The sequence below is a fragment of the Alosa sapidissima genome, chromosome 14 (genome assembly GCF_018492685.1).
Source record: "Alosa sapidissima isolate fAloSap1 chromosome 14, fAloSap1.pri, whole genome shotgun sequence".
Classification (NCBI taxonomy): domain Eukaryota; kingdom Metazoa; phylum Chordata; class Actinopteri; order Clupeiformes; family Clupeidae; genus Alosa; species Alosa sapidissima.
In genome coordinates this window covers 31,156,828-31,180,470 of record NC_055970.1, presented here as the reverse complement: position 1 = coordinate 31,180,470, position 23,643 = coordinate 31,156,828, and the positions used below count along the sequence as shown (strand labels likewise).

General features: G+C 43.9%; 1 long non-coding RNA gene across 1 annotated transcript; it reads right to left on the bottom strand.

The window, feature by feature from the left end:
- Window positions 1–6,211: 6,211 nt before the first annotated feature.
- LOC121681953 lies at window positions 6,212–9,228 on the bottom strand. The gene is made up of 5 exons (XR_006022366.1): window positions 9,024–9,228; window positions 8,847–8,904; window positions 8,493–8,658; window positions 7,198–7,275; window positions 6,212–6,995 (listed from the first exon to the last, which is right to left on the bottom strand). It is a non-coding gene; the product is annotated as an uncharacterized LOC121681953 (long non-coding RNA).
- Between the last annotated feature and the right edge of the window lie 14,415 nt (window positions 9,229–23,643).

Genomic DNA, 23,643 nt, shown 5'->3' with positions numbered 1-23,643 from the left:
TTAAGTGAACAGTAGACCTAATGACCCTAATCATGTGAGGAAATGAGATAAGAAATTGAATCATAACAAACAGTGGTGATGACTATTAGAAGGCAAGGCATTACTAAGACTGTGACATTAGAAAATGTCCCTTTAAAACACTTGGATGACATACTAAGGCTAGGCTACAGGCTTGTGCAAAATTCAGAATTGAATTGAGAATGACTCCTAAATTCTTGAATTGGGGGCCAAGCAGCGAAGCTGCGAAGGCACCCATTGTGTTTGTACGTTTTCTTATTATTACGCATCATCTTTCTTCTGCCATGGAAGTCTATGGCAGCCCATAGAACCGTCTGGCAAAAAGTTCTGAAATTTGGCACACTGATTGGAGACAGTCCGATGATTCATGTCACGAAGTTTCATGTCGGCACCTCCCGCGCTTTAGCGCCACCAACAGGCCAAAGTTGGACTAGCGTTCACATAGTCTTTAAGTCTAAGCAGTTGTGCTTAGAATTAACACGCACTAGTGGTGTCTGGTACTACCGTTGAAGGTCCTTAGGCCGACCCAAGCCAACTTGTGATGTCATCGTAAATGATTCGGCCGCCATATTGGATTTAATCAAAAACACGTTTTTCGCAGGTCACAAATTTCAGCGGATCCTCACCAAAATCTTCAGACCATCTTCAGACCATGCTTTATCAGTGCATTGCTTTCTGGAACAATTGACAAAAGCATTCGGCTGTAACAGCCAATCGAAATTTGCGGCGAAGCCGCCAAACAGGAGGTGAGCTCATATCTCAGCAACCCTTGCATGTATCAAAGCCAAACTGGGTGCATGGACTCAGGACCCAATCAGGGGGACACTCAATAAATCTGGTGACCTTTGACCTCTAGGGGGCGCTGTAATTAAGAAACATGCCTTTTGGCCTGTAGCTGCTGTTGTGTTTGGAATTAAAATGTACTAGTGGTGTCTGGTAATACTGTTGGAGGTCTTTAGGCCGACCCAGGCCAACTTGTGATGTCATCGTAATTGATTCGGCTGCCATGTTAGATTTAATCAAAAACATCAAAAAGTTTTCACAGGTCGCAAATTTCATCTGATCTTCGCCAACATTGGCACAGACCATCTTCAGACCATAACCTATCAATATTTTGCTCTCTGGAACAATTGACAAAAGCATTCGCCCGTAACAGCCAATCGAAATTGGTGGCGAAGCCGCCAAACAGGAAGTGAGCTCATCTCAGCAACCCTGCCATGTATCATAACCAAACTTACTACATATATTCATGACCCCATTAGGAGGACGCTCAAAACATTTGGTGACCTTTGATCTGTAGGGGGTGCTGCAATTAGCAATATTGCATTTTGATGTGTAATTGCTTATGTGTTTTATCAATCTTTTATTTTTTGATGTGAAACAGATGACCACATGTTCCATCCAGTTAATTCTAATGCATGTGTGCAAGGGCAGGGCAGGACGGGCTGGGGTGATTAGGTGGGGGGGGCTGGCTGGCGGAGGCGGTGGAAATACACAGCCGTGTTGATTCCGGGTATCTGCTGAGTTCTATCTTGTCACCGTGGCTACTCCGGCCTATTCTGCTTGGCCCCCTCATTGCTGCTTGCAGCTATATTTTTTTAATTGAATTTGGATTGAGGTCAAAGGATGTAGAATTACAATTCGAATTTGAATTGAAGGAAGTAGAATTGAAATTCAATGAAATTTAAAGACATTCATACACTACAGTTAAACGTTTGGAGACACTTGGAGACACTTCCAGCTGAGATCATTTGCATTGGGGGTTTTTAACTCAGCAGTTTTTAGATTACATTACTGTATGTGCTTACAATTGCAAAAGGGTTCCCCAATGTTTTCTCAGTTAGCCTTTTAAAATTATATCAGATTAGTAAACAGAATGTGCCTTTCCAACATTTGATGAATGGTTGCTGATAATGGGCAATGGAGATATTGTATTAAAGATCAGCCATTTGTAACGGAGGCGACCCGAGCTAGCATGCTAGTTGCGCGTGTAAATCCTCACACCGCTAACCTTAGGAACGCTTCTAACCGCTGAGTTGGAAGCTTGGGCTTTTAGCTCAGTGGTTAGAGTGTTCGACTCCCATGCCGGTGTGTGTTGAGGTGGCGGGTTCGAGGGCTGTGAGCGGCGGACGAATTACGACCTCTGTTACATTGGTGCCGTGACCCGGATCGGGAGTGAGTTTTAGAGGGGTGTGTAACGGATGCCAGCTAGCTTAGCTGTGCTTGTGGAACGTTGGTAAACCTCACTCCCCGACACTTCAAGAGTGCTGCTGGCATGCTAGCTAGTAGCCTGGGCTTTAAGCTCAATTGCAGTGACGGACATTACTTGACTACATTTCTCTCAATTACTGTACTTAAAGCAACACCAAAGAACTTTCCCTCTGTCGCACGCACGCAATTTGTTTATCCAGCACCGGCTTTGCAAATAACGATGTCCACAGACAAGGTAGAATATGTTGCACGATTTATGAAAGTACGATGTATTGCGACATCAGATGCAAGTCAAATTTGTAGTTTCTTATGTCTCATTCTATCGAACTACAGATCCGCTACCCGATCTGGCAAACTTACATAGAGCAGTTATAGCCGATAAAGGGCCGCAAAGCGAATGCAGAAGTGCCGTTCACTCTGTTACAAGTTGATGAACCATTGAAACGATTTTGGAAACATTATTTTAAGGTACAAAAAACTCTTTGGTGTTGCTTTAAATCGCTTTTTCATGTATATGTACTTTACTTGAGTATTTCTATTTACTTTTTTAAAACTTTTTACTTTTACTCCAGTACATTTCTAGGCCAAATATCTTTCTTTTAACTCCACTACATTTTGTGAGAAGTTCCTTTTGGAAAATATACCAGTTCCTTTTGGGAAAAGTCCAAATACATGTGTACTTACATGTGTATTTTCTATGCGAGCTAGGCTTTAAATAATGGTGTTGCCTAACCTATGTTATTGTTATATCCACTATTTACTGTATCTATATCTACTATATCTACCACTGCTAAATTGTAAGCACGCTCGACTCCTGATCAGAGGTGCTGCTGTTTCGCGGGTTTGAGTCCGGGTGTGTGCAGAGCTGAATCGCGCAGGTTCAACACAACGCAGGTTACACATTTCTTTTTACAACAGTCGAGAACCCTTTTGCAATTATGTAAGCACATAATGTAATCTGAAAACTGCTGCCCTGATTAAAAAAACAAAGCAAATGATCTGAATGAATTTCATTGAATTTGGAAATATGGATGGAAATATAGAGCATTGAATTCAAGGGCTCTTTCCTCCTTCAAAGCATATATTTTTCATATGCACCCATTGGCATGGAGCTGTTCTTAATTAAAGCAGCACAAGTGCATTACAGCCCAAGCCAAACGTGGCATTTACCCCCAATTCATGACTAAGACATCATACCAGCTGAGTCATCTCTTGAATGGATTATTTTTGCTTTATTGTCATGAAAGAGCAGCTGTAGAGTTTGCATGGACTTTTGATTTATAGCCTACAGGATCGAAATTTTTCATGCCACTTTTATTTTCGTTTTGGCAGTGAATTAGCCCTAAATGAGTCACTAGTGACAGTCATTTAAAAAAACAAATGCCTTATTCTTTATGTGATACTTAACTTTGAGGAAGAGACATACAGCTCTGTATTGCAGAGGAAAGGCCTGTTTCATAGAATAGCCTAATTTTACAGTTGTAGACCTATACAGATAGGGGTTTATGGGCATAGAGCAGTGTTCTGCAAGAAGAGAATTGAAAGCATTATAGATTTTCTCATTTCATGGATTGTTGCTAGCTTGATGTTAATCAGACCTCTGTGCATTAGCTGCTCTGCAAAAAACAAGGAGGGTAACTCTCCTCAGGTGAATCCCCTGCAGCTGGTGTCACTCATGACACAGACAGTGGACAGATGTGATATGTTGGCCAAAAGCTCCTGAGCATGTCATCATTGTGGCACAGTTTTTTTACAGCAGAAGGTATCCAGGGATGAGCTGTCATCACCAATTAATTTGAATTTCACTAAAAATATGTAGGCTATGTGCTTTAGGAGAAAATGGTAACTTTTATCACCTCATAAAAACAAGCCATAGGTAGGGTAAGTGATTCAAAGCAATTTCTAACACTTTTTTTCAACAGTATTTATAACATAAATATTTCCTCACAAATCACTAGATCTCCATTCTCTTAGTACCCTGTAAAAAATGGTCTTCTTACACAGCCCTGGCTCCATGAAGGGGAAAGAAGCAAAGTGGGGGCAGGCCTGAAATGAACAAAACACTGTGTGGAGTTTCTCAGTGACCTCTGAAGGTAGGAGCTACCTCTCTGGTGAATTTTGTTTGGTCTTTGGTTCAAATATGATGCGAGTTGATTTAGAAAAAAGCGAAGAAACATAAGCATAAACAAACGCTTACATAAGCATAAACAAACATCTTCTAGCATCACATACCCTTCCATTAATTGTTGATCCAACTAACTCCAAATGTAAACAAATTCCCATCATTCAGTGGGAGATATGACCGCTGGTTTTGCCACATATGCAAAGAAAATAAAGCACAGTGCAATTTGTGTGCACTGCAGTAAGACAAGTCTGCACCAAGAGAGAAATGATCCTTTGGATACAGCCTAATACAGGTCCATCTGAAAAGGATCCCATTAACGCCCGTTTCTGAACTTCCCATTCGCCTTATTCACCCGGCTGCCATAACGAGGCTGAGGGGTACACTTGCCATTACACCTCAGTCCAGCAGATGGTGGTGGTAATGCACTCCCTTTGCAAACTGCCAAAAAAAAGCTCACTTTGCTCACTTTGAGGTGTAATGGCAAGTGTACCCCTCAGACTCGTAATGGCCGCCGGGTGAATAAGGCGAATTGTACAACTTCTAGGAGCGTAACCAGTGGTGAAATTAAATTTAAATTGGTGCATTAAACTCTTACCAAATATTTTCAGAAGTGCAGTGAGCACATCTTTCTTGAAAACAAAGGTTTTAAATGCAGTTGTTTACTCAATTCCAAAGAAAATACACATCAATATCTCTTTAACCCTGTCGCCATCAGTGCAGCCACTGGTTGAGTTGAATGTACTGCCGGATAAGCGATTGTGATCGGATCCTGGGTTTTTAGTGATTCGGAAATGGCCGCCAATGGAATCCTTTACAGACAGACCTGCAGAGCAAATTCAACAGGTTTGTCTGGGTTCACCCAGGCTATAAAGACGTCCTGTTTCACTGTAAAAAATAAAGTGACACAGAGGCCAAATACCCTAGTCATTCTTTAATGGCAAAGACAAGAGACTACACAATTGAAAATTATTTGAAATGTGTTGACCTCTGTAAATCAGGGAGTGGCTATACAAATAGGTACTCCCTTGAAAATGCTCTTTTTAGAGTTATGATAATTAACAATAATTAAGAAATTCCAATCAACTGGAACTGTAAGAAATTTTCCTGGACAACGACCCATGTTTAGTTTATGTTTGTCTTATGAGCAGCGGCCTGAGTTTGGTTCTTGTACCCGCCATAGTCTGTTTCACTTTGGATAAAAGCGTCTATGACATAAGCTGCTTTCAGACCTAGGTGAAAGTCCGCATGTTCTGCTGATATCAAGCTGTTCTGTTCATGTGCGTGTTCAACCATATTCGACCTGTTCAACCACGCGGAGATTCTGTTAATGTGCGTTGGTGTCGTTCCATGTTAGATTATCCAAAAGGCATGACTGGAAAAAGCCTTTCTTGCCATTGAATTCCAAATGTAAATGTCTTGCATCACAGACATGCTATGTCCTTACTCTGCACCTTACTCACGTCTCAAAACAAAAGGTGACTGGACCTCTGTAGCTGCCCCCTTGTATGTACAGGTTTCAACTCCTTTTGTGCTATATAGAAAAGTGACTTGACTTGACTTAAAAGGCTGAGGTTGCTCAATGCTTTTGTGACTATGTTTGGAATTGAGTTCTGCTGTCAGATGGGAGTGAAAATTGAGCAGGAGTGATTTTTTTTTTTGTTTTTTTTGGCAACGCATGCTGGGTTTGGCGTACATAGAAGGATGACTACCGAAAAGAACACCATGCCTACTGCTAAGTATGATGGAGGGGCTGTAATGTTGCAGGGCTGTTTTCATTCCAAAGGCCTTGGGAACCTCATTGGGATGCATGATATCATGAAATACCTGGTTATATTAAATCAGAGTCGGAGTCTCTGCCAAGACACTGAAAGTGGGTCATGATCGGATCATCCAGCAGGTCAACTGTCCAGATCAACACAAAAATAGCTAACTGAACATAAAATCAAGCTTCTGTCATGGTCATCTCTGTCCCTTTGGTCTGAAATCCATAAAAACCCAGGGTGAGCTAAAGAGGAGAATTAACTAGGCATGCAGACAATCTGGAGTACAAGTACAGACACAACAAAATGCATTTGGCATCTAAGCAGAAAAGTGCCTGTTGTCGTGTGTGTGTGTGTACTGTGTGTGTGTGTGTGCGCGTGTGTGTGTGTGTGTGTGTGTGTGTGTGTGTTTGTGAGACCAAATGAGACCAATTATACCATCATGCCTTAATCAAGTTACTCCAGTGATGCACATCTGTTTGTGTGTTTGTGGAGTATAACAGCAAAATCATGTATACACTTCTTTGTTATATACTATATGTCACACTAGTCTCAATACAGTTCCTTGGAAATTCGAATGGCCTCTCAACAGCACATTTGTAATTCTAAGTCAGTGTCTGGGACGTGCAGGGGTAGCAAGATATGCTAATGCGCAAGTTCACAGGAGCTGCAAAAGCAGATGAATAACAAAATGGACACGGTTAAAGATCAGATGAGGTTAACATTATCACAAGGCTAAATCATCATAGAATAGAGGGCCTACCTACATCCTTGTTAAAATATATACATACACATATGGAGGGCACCTTTAACAAGATTAAAGTCTTACTTATTTCAAGATGAGGCTTCAGGATTTTGCAATAGATGTACAGGCTGTGACACTGTTGTAACAGGAGCAGACAATGGAATACATGTGCAAGTAAAATATAGCCCAAAACACTCAAAAATGGGACGTAACATGTATGATGTGTTTTTCATGGTTCTTCAAGTTCATTTTTCATGTGTTTTAGTTCACACTGCATTCACCAACAGGCTATTTGCCTCTCAGGTCATACTTACTGTGATTAAAACCCCATTCCTCACCTTTGTTTTCATTTGAGCCCCGTGTGCCCATGCCAGATTCTGCTCACGTTGTCCTGGTCCAGTTGGCCTGTGCTTCATCTGCAAGATTGATGATATCCATTTCACACAAGTCTCATGCTCGCTGTCTCCTGTTTACACTGAGACATGGTGAGTCCTGCTTATTGTGCTTCAGCAAGTAAATCAGTCCAGTGCTTTCCGTCTGGCAGAGAATAAGAAGGATTCAGCCATTTGAACTCTCTTTTTATGTGCGCTGATCATACCTCTTGGACACAACTATTTGTCTCATGCTTACGAGATGTTTATTTTATAGCAGTCATTCATCTCAAGCTTTTGTGGCAACTTAACTGCTTTTTGGATGGTTTTTCATTTCAAGGATTTACAGCACACGACCATAAGACCATCTTACCACCAGCACATATTATGTTGGGGTATTTTCAGAGATCCGATTTGATTAGCAACAGGACATCCTGCCAGTGAAATTAATTTGACAGATGAGAGTAACCTTTCTTTCTGTATTTTTTCCATATTCAGCTGGAGCGTAGACTTGAAAAGGAACAGGAATATTGCAGGCCATTAAGCTTGTGCTTTTTTACACTTGCAAGGAGATAAATGCACTGTCACCTCACTGTTCTTCCACGGTCCTCGTCACAGCAACACCCTGATAAGGTCTCCAGCAGGATCAGGAAGCATATAAATACACATATATACATACATACAAACATACATACATACAAACATACATACATACATACATACACATACATCAGGAAGGGGGAGTTTAAACTCTTCAACCTTACGATTTCACTTTCCAATTAAATTATGTTAAGAGCCTGAATGTCAACAGTGGTGTGAATTATTATTCATTATTCATTCCTTTGTTTGGCCAGATCAGGATGTATTTGTTGTCTTTGAGTTAAAGGTTCCTCTCCATTGAGAGATAGACATGTTGGCAGGATAATCCCCCAGCTTCTAGCCAGTCTGTTTGTGGGGCTAAATTGAGCTCCTGTGTAGTGAATCTCCATGGATATGAACAGATGGTATGAGAGAGAGATAGAGAGAGAGATAGAGAGAGAGATAGAGATAGAGAGAGAGAGAGAGAGAGAGAGTGTGTGCATTCCTTAGGTAGCACCTAAGTGGGGAGATCAAGGGCTTGGCCTGATGCCATGTGGCAACAGAATCTTCACCGATCTTTGCCTAATCCTAGCCTATCTTCAGCGGGTCACTAGGTTGCCATGGTGAAATGTAGTGGTCAGTCATCTGAAGCCCCATTGGGTGTGCAGAGGGTGGTTTCTCACCGTTGATCATATGGGCAGGAAGGGGGGGGGGAATGCCTCTGTCTCCCCCTGCGTGGGATGTTCCCCTCAGGCCTGTGGCAGAGTGGATTAGTCCATGTCACTGGACAGCTCAGCTCAAAGTCCGGCTCTGCCCCGAGGAATCACATGTGTCCTTCAACATATGACTCTGTGGATGACATGTAGTTGTAAATGCACACTCAAGAGATCCTGACATTGCCAACGCAAGCACAGTTAGTAAACCTTCCTTATGCAGTTTGTTTACAAACAGCAAAACATGAGATATCAGTGAGGAAGAGGGAGAGGAAGACTGACAACAAGAGATCAGTCAGCTCTGAAAACAACATACGTGGTTACCTCATTAGACAGTTGACCTTGGCAGGGTAACACAGACAATAAAAATCTCCACAGCGGGCTGAAGTTAGACGGAGTAATATGTCAAAACACAGCTAGAATAGTTAAAGAACTGAATCATTCAGGGCTACAAATTAGCTCCAGAGCCAGTGCTGTAAATGTTGCATTAGCAGATCTTACGCTGATGTCAGAGCATTTACTTGTAAGGACACTTGGAGTTCTCTCATCCTTGATTCACTGCCATGACTGACTCACAACAGCAGGGCTAAGGTCTGAGTGCTGAGCAGAATTTAAAGAGTGTACAGCCCAGTCTTGATCATAACATCTTATCTGTGAGGCGTCTGCTGCTGCACTCCTGAGCTTTTTCTTTCTCTTTCTTTTTCTGAAACCGATGACGGCCAGGAACCGGCAAGTGCATGCAACATGCTATCACTGGCCTCATCTAACACAAAGCACCTGTAGCCAATCCCTCATTATCCATACCACTGGGTTAGGGCTACTCTACTCTCGCCTGGTGCCATCGTACTGGTTGCACTGACAGTTCGAGTTAAACTTAATCCTGTGGGCAAAGACATTTTGTGTGGCCCCTCAGGGTATCTGTGTGTGAGTGTGTGTGTGAGAGTGTGTGTGTGTGTGTGTGTGTGTGTGTGTGTGGGGCGGGTGGAGGATGGGGTCAGGATGGCATGCAACATTGGCTCCTTTAAAGCACTAGCAGTGACCTAGATGTACCATGGGGTCTATGCTGTTTTTGCTCCACCACTACCAGGCCGACTGAGAGCTGATCTAGTGCAGGGATGGCTGCTGCTCGGTGGCACATGAGTGAAGGGTGCTGCTGAGCCGAGGCTGGACTTATCAGCCCCCTCCCCCGTCCATCCCCACACCGTTATCTGTGACAGAGCCACTGGGGAGAGGGCAGCAGCAATGGCAGCGCGGACGTCTGTGCTGTTGATAACACTGCTAAGTCATAGACCCTGGCGTCTCAGGGAAGCTTGGAAGAGCGGGGGAGCTTGGATGTGGAATTCAAAAGCACTCTGCCTGATAATGTGCTCTGGCATTCTGTGGACATTTGCTTTCTGGCAAGCGTGCCAAAAAAGGTGGATATTCATATGACTTTGAAATGCTTTACACATCACATCTTTTCCATCCTTATCCAGTTATCGATTTACTAATCTGACTTAGTTCTGTATCATCATTATTTGTCAGCTATATATTATAAACATAATAAAGGTTGAGTGTAGAAAAGAGAGAACAGTCCTACAATATTTTTCTCCTGTTTTAGTGAGTAATGTTTCTGGTAGTACAGATTACCATAAACCACATCTATTCTGTGCAACCTTTTTAATCTGTACTTTATTGCTAAAAAATATGGTTACTGTGTCAGAATGAATCAGCTTTCACTCAGATTTACGGCACCGCCTGCCTTTTGTCTCTCTCTTCCCTGCCGTGTGCTGGGCAGACTATGGAGAGCTGACATCCGAGCGCTGATGTCTGCAGATGGGCCATTAAACCCAGCTTTGTGTCTGCACCCAGGTGGAGCCACGGGAGATGACATGAGTCTTAAAACAGCACCGCTGTGTGCTGTGACTCAGGCCCCATGCCACGCTTGGTGCAGTGCTCACATAAGACCAAACACATATTCCATCATCATAGCCTGAGCTGGGTCTTTTACTTGTCAAAAAGCCAGGCATAAAAATAGAGACTTTTACCGTATATCACTTTCCTATGTACTAGCCCTCATCTTAGTATTAACATATTCATTCCAGTGCTGATATTCCTTTGCATAATGTTCAATAATGTGACAATTGTACACTCAGTTGCTGGATTTGCAAGCTATAATTCTGGCCATAGTAATTAGGGAGCCCAACCCTCTCCTATTTGTGTAGTGTCAAAAAGGCAACAGCAGATGGCACTATACCTCCAGGATTGAACTGTTCAAATCAGCCAGACAAACAAGACCCAATATGAGATCACAGCTTTAACAGTTTTATGAGATGTAAAACCCACTTAAGCTATATCACTGGTGTTGATATTTTAGCAGGTGCAAGAGCATGGCAAATCTCCTCTAATGCGCACACATTGGAGTGAGGAGACAGTTGGCTTTGGGTCGCCATGGTTCTTGCCAGACCAATCTCTTTTGATTCGCAGGCACAGTGTTGTCCTCGACCTCCCGCCTGGTTCGTCTGCCAGTAGCCCTGTGTGACCCCGGCTGGGCTGTGGGCCACGGTCCTGCCGCACTAGGCGACCTCACACATGCGTGCGCCCTCCTGGTGAATCACAGCTCCACCCCGCGGGTCACAGACCCTCCTCCTGGGCTCGCCAGCCTCACACTCCCATGCTAGCAGTGTGTGTGTCTATTTAGTGACTGTGGAGGACTTTATGCTGGCATGGTACAAAGACACATGCACACACACACACACACACACACTGCCTCTCTTTCTTTCTCTCTCCCTCCCTCTCTCTTTCTCTCTCTCACACAGACACACACACACACACTCTCTCTCTCTCACATACACACACAGACAGACACACACACACACAAACACACACACACACTATCTCTCTCTTTCACACACAGACACATACACACACACAAACACACTCTCATGTGCATGCTCCCACATGTGCATGCTCCACACATACTCTCTCTCTTTTTTCTCTCTCCATCTCAAACACACACACACACACACACACACACACACACACAGAGAGGCACATTAGGCTGCTTAGAGAGGCAGGCCACTTAGCCACAGGCTCCACCGTCTCTCCGCACGAGAGGAAATGATCTTGCCATATGCTGCCGAGCGTCCAAGCTCCTGCTTTACCTCTCACTTCATTCCCTCTGACATGCGCGAGAGAGGGGGCTTTAAGAGAGTTTACGCCATATCTCGGTAATGGAGGCCAAAAGTTTAAGGTGAACGGGGGCACCTCTGACAAAAGCCGGTGAAACAATAATCCTTAGGAGAACTTAGACTGCTTGGAGGCAGCCATAAATCAGCATGTTTAATCTTTAACTACTGCGGCTCTTGTCAACAAAAAGGAGAGGGACGTCTTACGCCTCATATGAGGAAAAATGGCCCAAGAGACTGGCGAGTCTGCGCTCTGAGTGTCCCCGGGATTCTTTGTGCTCGACGAGGCAAATGAATCACAGGCTACGCTGATAAGATGGCTGCGAGGGAGAGATGGCTGCAGTCTTTCAAAGCCTCGCTGGTCCATACGTCTTGTGCCTCTGTGTAGGTTATGGAGTGCTAGCTAAGAGTGGCTCAGTGAGCGGTTTAATCACATGCCATAAAAGGCCCAGCGAGAGATACTGACTCCAAACTTCAGCCTTGTAAATCTTCTGGACAGTTCCGCAAGATGTCTTATCTTAACCAAAAAAAAAAGAAGACAATAGAGGCACGGCAGGGAACAAAGAGAACGAGACAAATGACATTGCCTTTGTGGGAGAGCAGTCTAGTGCACATTCCTTAGTGTCTCTTTCATATTTTAAAAGGATAATATTCACCACTACATCACATGCATCACTTGGGCCTGTGTGGCCAAAAAAAGATAACTTACAATGTGCAGTAAAAAGAGGCAAGAACGTTTGGTTCCCTGACAACTACTGTATATTTTGAAACAATGTCCAGTGATGGTTGGACTCCCTCGGCCAGGGTGTAGTATATCCCCATAGCCAACAGGGAGCGGCAAAGACCAGTTTAAGCCTAAACTGCCCTCACAACAGAGAGGAGTGCCATTTTGAGGTTCTTTGGACAGTTTCAGCTGCTCACTCGAGCAACACTAAACCTGTTTTTTCCTTTTTTATTGTCTTTTTGAAAAAAAAAAACAATTAACAGAACTGGCCTGGAAGTTCACTTTCGAGGCAAAACAGGTAGCGTGGTTGGCAGAATGGTCTTTGGTGCACACCAGAGACTTCAGCGGCATCCGAGACAGTGCACGCCCTACTGCCCTCCCATCTGTAAACCACACTCACTGCTCATATGCATGTGATCTAGGAAAAAAAAAACATCTGCAAAGCTGCAGCAAGGCAGCTGGTTAGTGTTGTGCACTGGGGAAACATAATGGGCTGTGTCACGCAAGGCCTGCTTGGGCCAGGGCTGAAGAAGAGATGGCATGTTTACCAGCCATGTGCTGACACCGGCCCCCACCCCCCACTATCCCCTCGGCCGCAACCCTGCAGTTTTTCTCCGAGATTGGATTCTGTTGTTGTCTGCTGCTCCGGCACTAATCGCCCGTAAATCGAAAGCCATTCCCGCTCTCGCGTCCGCTCTCCTCTTCATCAGGCAGCCCACCGTCAGCCACCCAGATGGAGCGTGGACGCACCTGATCTATAAAAATGAACGATTGGGGCAACAAGCGGCGGCAGGCCCGGGACGAGGCGCGTGTGGACCTGCCCGCGGCGACCGCCAGTGGGGGTCCAGTACAGCAGCAGCAGCAGCAGCAGCAGGCTCAGTGCTGTCATGGCCAGTGGTGCCGCTCGATCAGAGATAAGATCACTGCCCCCCCCCCACTCCCCCACCCCCCAGCAGCTCGAAGAAGGGGCATTCAGATAACTCAGCATATCCACAGGCCAAACTGTCATTAACTCCGGTTCTATCGGAAGTCACCATCAGGCTGGGGATGGTGCTCTGGCTCTTCATTCCACCATCCCAGTCTGGTGTGTCTGCCCAAGGTGGCCATCCTCCAGGCACTGTCCTTGGCTGGCAGGGGACAAAGAGGACAGTCCACTCCAACCTCAGCCCAACATACGCCCCTCATGAACCTCTGCATTCTCACAGGGCAAAGGGTGGATGTCGATATCATGGCGGGCATTCCTAATGAAGGAGAGAAACGGAGGAAAGTTAGTTGAATTTCAAAATCAACCCAGTCAGTCAAGGGAAATACGGTTTGAGTCTGTTAGTGTTGAGTGCAGCTCTGCAGCTAAAGTGATTACAGCCCAATGATCTTCCCACTGGTTCCCATGGAAAAGAGAGAGTTGGAAATCACAGACCTCGCAATCAGACACATAATCAATGTTAGATCGCGGCAAACTGTCTTGAAATAGCAAAGGGATTGCTTTTCATAGTCATAGATATTGATTGTCAATGATGTCTGTTTACAAACAATAAATCCCGTTGTACTTGATACTGTCGTTTCTCTCTTTATTTTTAGCACAATCAATTTCCTTTTCCGTCTCTGACGCAGTGCTGCTTTCCTCCTGTTGAGAAAGAGAGATGAATACATTGAAGAGGGTGAAAACAAGGCTTTCTGTAATGAAAGTAGTGCATTGCACAGTTAAATTACTGTTTAAGTGCTTCTAGTTAATGGTACTCTGTCTTTGTCAGTCCTGGGAGAGTTAGTCATCATTTCCAGACATCTCTTTCGCTGGTGATTAATCCATACTGTGGCCATACTCTTCCTGTTTGAGGGGATAGGCACAGCCTGGCTCATTCCAGAGGGGTGTGTCACAGTCAAAGTCATACAGGCATCTCCACAGACAGCTCTGGCGCTGCGTGAAAGGGGTCCTGCTCGGGCCATTTGACAAGGTTCTATATGGCACAACCCTTGCGCTCTATCAGATCTATCAAAATAACGGGCTGTCCAGTGAGGGAAGATGCAGCGCTGTGTTTTGCCCCCCCCCCCCACTTCCCCACTGGACACTGGCCCTGAGCCCCTGTCTTCACGGCTGCTCTGGGTGAGCATGTTTCATTACGACAACAACCAAAGGCCACTCCAAACACAACAGGTCATTTCATGGACATGAAGGGTGCTGTGGTCACTGCAGTCAAAGGAGTAATAAAATTGAAATAGTGTGTGTGTGTGTGTGTGTGTGTGTGTGTGTGGAGACACAATATACTAGCGCTACTCTTACTTCATCAGATGACATCATGTCATGAATTAATGTCATTATCATATCTATTGTAATCAACATGGAGGACATTATGATATCGAGATAAAAACAATGAGATCACTTACTCCTTTGTCATGAGATTACTCTCTTCCTCCCCTTATTCCTCCTTCCACCTCTTGCTTCTCTCCTGGTGGTCCCTTGGTGCTTAATCTTCTTTTTTTTAATGTGCAAGTTCGTATCTAATCAAATCCAAACAACACAAAACGAGGGAGCTCCTTGCCAAGTGTGTTTCTATGTGATACACTCAGTTGTATTTGTGTATGCACATTGGGGACTTACTGAGTCTGTTAATGTATTTGTGGATTAGTGTGTGTGTGTGTGTGTGTCCTTGTTTGTTCAAGTGTGTGTGTGTGTGTGTGTGTGTGTGTGTGTGTGTGTGTGTGTGTGTGTGTGTGTGTTACTTTGGTTTGTATATAGTGTGTGTGTGTGTGTGTGTGTGTGTGTGTGTGTGAGTGTGCTTGTGCTTGTGCTTGTATTTGTCTGGTATAAATGCATTGTTGTCAGTGGAGTGAGTGGGAGGCAGGGCAGCAGGTCATTGTTTCCTTGGTGCACACCTAATATGTTCCACTCTGTGTGTATGTGTGCTTGCATTGAATAGAACACAAACAAAAACACCTTATCTGGACTTCTCAAACAAATCTTTTCAAAAAAGGGCCTGACACAATAAAGCCTAAATGAAATACATAAAAAGTCAATAAAATAAGTTTATATAAAAAATACAAATTTAAATAAAAAAGTTTTTCTTTATATATATATATATATTTGAAGAGTTCGTCATTTTGAATTGCTCTGAGGGACACGTCCAAGAGGGCTGTGTACAGATTGCTTTCAAATGCATCTTTCATCCGAATAACAGGTTGTATTTCCATTCTCAAGCAACATTAATGTGTTTCTTTTCCTGCAAAACAACAGACAGATGAAGGTGAAAATTGAGTTTGCAGCCATTATGAGTTCATTTTTCAAACCATGGGACAGGCCATATTTCTCCAGAACTGACATTTTCAATGTGATTCTCGTACATTTCTGATAATAAGGACATTTGGCACAAAGAACCATTCGTTTCCATGAAAATCAATGCAGTCACTCATGACTTGAAAAATAACACAAGAAACAGCCAACCATGCAAAAACAGACATTTTGCTATACTTGTCAACATACAATACAGTAGGTTGTATAAATCCAAAGTCTATAATGCACTGTAAGTGCACAATATTACGATACATTTAGAATGTATTTAAAAGCACTATCAGCATGTTTAATGAATCATGCTGCCGGATAATACCAAGGCTGAATGATACATTATTATACTGTGAAACTTGCAATAATAACGTATATAAATGCCAAGACTGCCACCCATGTGGCAGTACAGACATGTTTTTAATCAATAACAGACCTAAACAAATGAATACTGTTACAACCAGACATGAGTACTATAAATACTCAAAAAAGCCATTATATGTGGTGTTGTATTTATGTTTGAAAACTATGCTTGTGAGGCACCGCAGTAAGTCAATGAAGGAGTTGTTGATGAAAAACAATTCCTTTATTCACCCCCAAAAAATGCAAAAACCTTACAAACCAAGAAATCAATAACAAGGCAACAAGTCAAATAAAAACAACAGATATACAGTATGAAGTAACACACGGCCCTCTGCTTTGGGAAGCACTTCCATGTCTTCCATGCACAAAGGCGTCCCTCTCTCACCCCACTGCACTTCTCCAATGATGCCCCTCGCACATGAGTGCTTCACCCATCTGTGGGGTTCCTCAAAGAGGGCTCAACCTACCCTGAGGGTCCCTCATACGGTGGGCACAGTGGGCACACCTGATGGCCTCCCCGCACGCCATCCTTCCGACACCATATGTAGGGAAGGCAGAGAGCAGTCACCCCACTCGGCCTTGCATCTGCGTCTATGGGCGACCAATCCTCTACCAAACCTGCATCCCGATGGCTACTCCAAAGAGCCAGGCTTGTTGTATGGTAGTCTGAGTGCATACTCATTCATACTGACACCACTCTGTGACAAAGATTATGTGAGAACTCACATGTCTTTGAGATATACAGTATTAACACTAACATGTTGTGGAAGTCTGACAAATTAAAATTGAGGGAATACACTATATGTGTGGTGGTTGCTATAGGCATATAGTTGGATCCCACACATGGAACAGAGTTTGGTGTGCTGCAAAAAATGATGTATGCCTCCCCACTGTTAAATACGACAGCTTTCATAAAACATGTAAGCAACAGCTAACATCTTTACATCTTTACTGTGTGCTCTCCAGAACAGCCTCTCAACACTCTGAGTGTTTTCCTTAATTAAATGCCCGTTTGAATTAAATTCAGTGATTGTGTGTACCATCTCCTCTCTAATTACCATATTACTAAACAAATGACTTTGCTCTTTGGTGCTGGCAGCAATTAGGCTGGGCTCTGAAGTTTTCTGGGGCATATTGCCTTTGAAAAGGACTGCCTTGTCGTTGTGTGTCCCTGCATAACTCGGGAGCATGATACCCCCCCGGCGTGGGAAGACGCGGAGAAAACAGACGACACACAGGCTCATTCACCGTCACGAGTGGCACGAATCCTCCCCCACAGAGACCAATTCAGCTAGCGCTGGTGAGCGCCGACCCCTGAGTGGGCATCAGCTTGTCACTAAATCACTGACTGCACCATGTCGGCCCATGACTACCATTCATTCACTGCGAGGAAACATCTCCACTGAGGATTAGCCACAGTGGCAGGACGGGGCAGGACAAACCGAGCAAATGTACATGCTGTTTAAACAGTTACTTATAACTGGACATGAGACAAGCTTACAAGTGAGGAGATCCCAAACTATATCACAGGAAATCAAATGAACGTGATGGATATTACATTGAAGATATACAATGTTAATATAGTTGACAGTGAAACTAGAGCTAAAGACAGATAATGCTATATGCCGCATGCTGAAAAAAATAATAGCACTTTCCTTGAAACCTCCATCATTAAAATTACGACATTACAATGTCATAAACATGCTATGGAGCATTGCATATCTTGTCATAAATTCTCATAACACTCCACTCCACACAATGGATGATATAAAGGTATTTTTCTAACTTGCACCCAAAGAGGGACTTAATTATTTTTGGAGTTGAGCGTGCTTGCTTCGGTAATATAAAAGTGTCACATGAGAGTCATATATAACTATCATGGCAACTTTCAACATAGGACAGCATCAAAAGAATGGTCGGTTACTGATAATAATAACAGTGTTGTCATGACATTGGCTATCAACTGTCATGATGATTAATAAGTGGATATGACAATTACTATTGCATGGTCATGGCAAGGTTATGTCACCAATGTAATGTTGCACCAATGTAATATGTTACAGAAGTTTCATCATCATTGGATGAATTTTCTGGAAATGAAAAAATATATAGATTTTAAAATGTGTGGCTAAGAGTCACAAGAATCCCACATACACTATTGTTCATCAACACATCTTTGCACTCTGTTAAATGTCTCTGTGCACATGAATCATGATGCAAGGTATTTGGCATAGCAGGCAATACATCCACACTGTACAGAACTCACACAGAAATGCGAAGGATAGCGCTCTCCTTCCTCTGCGTTTCTCCAGGAGGATTTAAATTATTCTCTCTCATGACGAGCAGGTGAGGCAGCTCAGGAGCTGTGCCTCTGCCTCTCTGAAGCCCCGTCATGAAATATTAACCGTAGGTTAACAGCAGAAGGATCATTGATCTTCTCAATGGTCCAGCAACATTGATGGGAGAATCGTTCATTCAGGACCAATAAAGACTGTTGCAATGCATGGCAATGAAGGCCAAGAGTCATTGCCTGAAGTGCTGATATACAAGTTCAACAAAAACGGAGGGTGCTACATTTGCATCATAAATGCAGTGTCTAGGCAGAGTGCTGAGAGAGTTAAATCTTGCAACTGCATATTTTATACAGTGTGCCCTGGCTCATGAAAAATAGTGGGTGCCTTCCCTACGTCTGATGTCTGTTACCTGTGAACTGCATCCCCACATGAACTTAACTTAACTTTCCCCAGTGGAGTCTCCTAAGTGATTTTGTTTAAGTAGGTGTTTGGGTTAAGTTGCCTTGCCCCACAGAAACCTCCCCACATGCATGTGTAACTCACGTGAGGGCTCACACAACTGGATGATTACGTGTCTATGCAGGCTGCGTGCAGTCTTAATCTGATGCATGTTGGTGCTGGAAATTTCTAAAAGCAATTGAGGTTAAGTGTTTTGCTCAAGGCCATAACAGACTCAACCCGTCCTGCAGTGGTCTCTGTGGCAGTGCCAGACTGGGCCTCCTCTTAGTACCCTGAGTGACTCACTGCTCCATTTGGAGTCCATCACCAACTTGTGCTCAGGTGTTTCATTCAATGGAAATCCATATTGTGATGATCTATTTAGAAGGCATTAAGAAATTGATTAACATCACCGCCTGTTGATTTCTTCCTCTCTTTAGTCCATGTTGATAGCTGTCATGGAGGCCATGTTTTGCATTCAGCAGTGCAAAGTGCTTTCCAGAATTCTAAGACTACTAGCCTCAGCACTAATTGAGAATTCTCCATGATGGAGAGTGACTTGGAACAACTAATTTCTCTGTGTTTTCTCATTCTTGACTATTTGTGCCTTCAATCTCTCCCACACCCGCCATCTGACAATCTGGCGAGGCATCACAAATGCAATGCCGAGAGACGATAAAGTACAGACTTTAGGCTGCTCACATCATATTTCTCAAAGTTTCTGACAATGGCTCTTTTTTGAAGGCATCAAATTATTTTCATCAAACAAATCTTGGCTGAAGTCACTATTTGTAGCCCCAACCACTGGAGCATGTGATTGCCCATTTGATTTGCAATGACACAGCCCATTGGCACAGCTCAGATGACACCCCGCACTCTATATATCAGTTCCTCTCTCCTCAGTAGCGCTCTTCGCACCTTGCCGTTCCATTTGCTTGTCTGAGAGCATAGTTACAATGGCTAACACACCTCAGTGACACTCGTCCGGTGTTAACTGGCATATAACATTGAGAGTAAAAGAGGAGATGAGTAAAAATACAGCATCACATTTGTTCTGTGTTACTGGAGAGAGAGAGAGAGAGAGAGAGAGAGAGAGAGAGAGAGAGAGAGAGAGAGAGAGAGGAGGCAGCACAGTACAGCAGCATTGTGAACTGAATTACTGCAGAGGAAAGAGGAAAGGGTCACAAAAATGGAGTAATCCCTTTAAGTCAGCTGGCATCTGCTTCTCTAACTCACATCTGACCACTAATGAGAGGTCCCTGTTGAGAGAGAGCCTTCAGCCCAACTGCATTAAACATTTAAACACCGTAATGAATCATTGGACTTTGGGTCGGTCGGTGTGTATGAAATGAAAACTCGAGAGCATCGGTTTCTTTTCTAAATGACTGGAGGTCACACATATTAATGCTGCTCTCACAATCATCAGTAGCAAAGCCATTTTCATAATCATCATCACCATCATCATCATCACTAACGTGAGAATGGTGTTTGGGTGTCTGGCCTCGGAGTGTTCGTGGGAAATCAGGCCGTGGGGGTGAGGGGGAAGGAGAACATGCTTAACTTAATTAGTCCTGATAGCTAGCAGATGGACTTTGCGGGAGCTACAGGAGGGTGAAACATCAGCCTGCCTAACTCAACAGCCTCATGCAGCTGTGCGAGTCCAACAGGCCCTCGGCTGAGCTGACCACCAGTCTTCACCCCGACTCGCCGATACTCGCCGCTCCCAGCTTCCTCCAGCCCTACAGGCCAAAGAGCACAGAGGAGCCAATTACAGCTGAGAGCTGTAATGAGATAATAATGATCATAATGCTCCATTTTTGGCATCATCTTTCTCCTGTCCCAGGCACTGAGTGTCTGAAAGAGCACCATTTTCTCATCCAAATGAAGAGTTCTCAGCATTATGCTTTCAAGGTAATCATGCTTGATTGTAGAAGAAAAAAAAAAAACAAGGAAAAAAGCAAGACTCTGAGGGGACTCTGAGTCAATGAAATGTTGGCAATACTTCCTTATGCTCAAAGTGGAGTGTTTCACAGTGAGTGACAGTATGAATGCTCGGTAGAACCCAGACTTCAAAATGTCAACATGAAATACTGCTCTTCAGGTTCGGCGGTGACTCTGGGATCAACCAGAGAAAAAAAGGTGTAGAAAAGAGCAAGGGATAAAGGAAAAGAAAGGAAGACACTCACTCTAGGCTTCCTGCTGTGGCTCTGTGTGCCTCTGCTGGGAGAAACCTAAGTGGGTTTTCACATGAATCCATCACCGCAGGAGGCCTTCAGCCAATGTGTTTTATTTTATTTTCCTCTCTAATTCAAACCATCTGTACGTACGCAGACGAGGAAAAAAAATAATTGGCAGCAACGTGAAGTGAGTTGCATAGAATTTACAACACAGCATTAGCCATCCCAGAATAAATGAGGTTGTGCTATATGTAAGTGCAACATGTGAACAAATGACTGCTGGCTATTTTTAGAGGGAGGGTTTCGGAAACGGCGAGCGGACCGCTTGCATTAGGTAGAGGCAGGGTAAGTCAAGGTCATATCTGTGCCTCCCATAAATGTTACAGTTGAAGCCATAGAGTTTCACCCCAGGGCCAAATGCAAGCCATAATTAGAAGTTAACAGTTTTCCCCAAACAAGGCCTCTTTTCTGGAGACGCCAATTTAAAAATGGAAGGTGGGTTAGTTTGCAGTGACATTAATAGGTTCACTGGGTTCAGTGTGGACATAATGTTATATGTTAAGAGCTATTAAGTTCAGTTCAGCTGTGCTACGGTAGCTTGGTGTATAGAGTTACTGTTTCACTGCAAGGAGGTCAAGCAATGAGCAAGTCATGACTGTGAATGTTAACTTATAACTTGTTTTATTGAAAAGAAATGACACATTCAGTGCTTTGCTGACTAGAGAAGTAATCATAGACAAATCCGACATTTGATCCCCTAAAACACAATACCATGCAAAACACAACTGGACCATGTGGCTTGTTTAGAGACTTCAGAGGTCTTGAGAGAATTTGTTTTCTTGTACACTCTGCATATCATGTGTTTCTCTTTTGAAAATCAAAGGCAGTTGCAAATGACTAGCTGTATCTACACAGAGATGAAACACTTTTTAGGGGGGGCCGACGTGTAATTTGTGGTAATTTGTGAAGTGGTCCTCGGCAGAGGCAGTCAAGCTCGAGATGAGAGGGAGACTTGGGGTGAAGAGGAGCAGGAGAGAGAGAGAGAGAGAGAGAGAGATAGAGATAGAGATGGGGGAGAGGGAGAGCACAGGCGAGAAGGGGAGCAGAGTGTTTTCTCAGAGGATAGATGACTTTATAAATCATATTCTGTCAGTGCAAATGACACAGCTTCCATCAAAACAGTCAGTTTTGTTTATATCACGAAAGGTTTGCATCTCATTCATTTTGGCTTTTGGGGGTTTTTTTGGGGTACGGGCAGAGCAAGATGTATGAACGCGCTGCAGCCTGGAGCTCTGCAGCCCGAGGCTGCCTGGCCCCAGAAGTGATGAAATGCCCCAAACTCTCAGGCTTTTATGAATGATCAGCCAGTTGATAAATGGCAGCTCCAAAACCACTCTTTCCTAGTGCTCTCGCTCCCTCTCTCCTTTTGTTTCTCTTTCCCAGACTCGCCTCCACTCCCACCAACTCTTCTTTCCCACCTACTTCCTGCTGCTACAACCCCCCTCCCCCTTAACTCTTAAGTGGCCTGGACGCCCCCACCCCCCTCCCCTCCCTCCCTCCTTCCCTCATAGTCAATAAAAAAAAATCCTGAACCCAGCAGAGCCCTAAAAATACATTTAAATCAACAGTCGAAAAAAGGAAAACACAGCCGGGGCTTCAACAATAACGGGAGCAGCTGGAATAGGTTAGGAGATGCTCTGTGTGGAGAGAGGAGAGGCTGGGCTGGGGGCTGGGCTCTATAGGGTTCCTATCACTTAGACAACAGGCCAGCACTGCGCACGCAAAGTAGCGGTGAAACTTCAGACTTCATCACGCCACATCATCGATTGCAACGCTGAGCTTCAATGTCTGTCTTATGACTAATGGTGGCATTCACCTTCCTTGCTTTGCCAGTGGTTAGGTTTTTCTATTTTGCTTCTCGTAAAAATCACGCAAAGACTAAATACCGTTGTCTGAAGAGCAGTTTCGTTTTGAGAGTCTGCTTGTTTACAGTCTTCTCTCTCCGAGTCAAACCCCTCCTCCAGAACACTGACTAATCATAATCAGGCAGGACGGAAGCCTGAGACCTGCACATGCTAATAATGATCTGGAAAAAGCATTCTGGCCATCTGAGCATAGGTTAGTGGAACGGGAGATGGACCGGAAAAGAAGACCTCAACAGTGTTGGGGGTTTGCAAATGTAAACTAGCCTTGCAGAAAATGGAAAAAAGGTCATCTGAAATATTCATTTGAAACCCTTTAAATGTTTGCATGAGGTCAGTCCCTTTTAACACATCAGGAGACGAAACCAGTCAAACATCACAGAGGAGACAATTCACATCTCAGTGCTCCACCAGCTGTAGGGATGAATGTAGCCGACAGAAAAAAAAAAAACAGAAGAACATGTTTCTCACGTTGGGCAAAGTGTCAAGGTCCGTGTCTAACGTTTGCGTGTAACCGGCAAATGAAGAATCAAATTAAGGCCGTCATTTGTCTCATAAATAACAGATGTCATGGGTAGCAGCACACTCAATTATTTATCGTCCGGAATCTTCTTAAAATGAGTCTGACGCGGCACCGTTTTAATTTTAGCCCGTGTTAATTTGCTGCGTGAGTGGAAGGATTCCAACGAGTCCCAGCTCATTAAAATGCGAAATCAAACTCCCGATGACTCGCGGACCCTGGTGACGGAGAAAGGTGGAGAA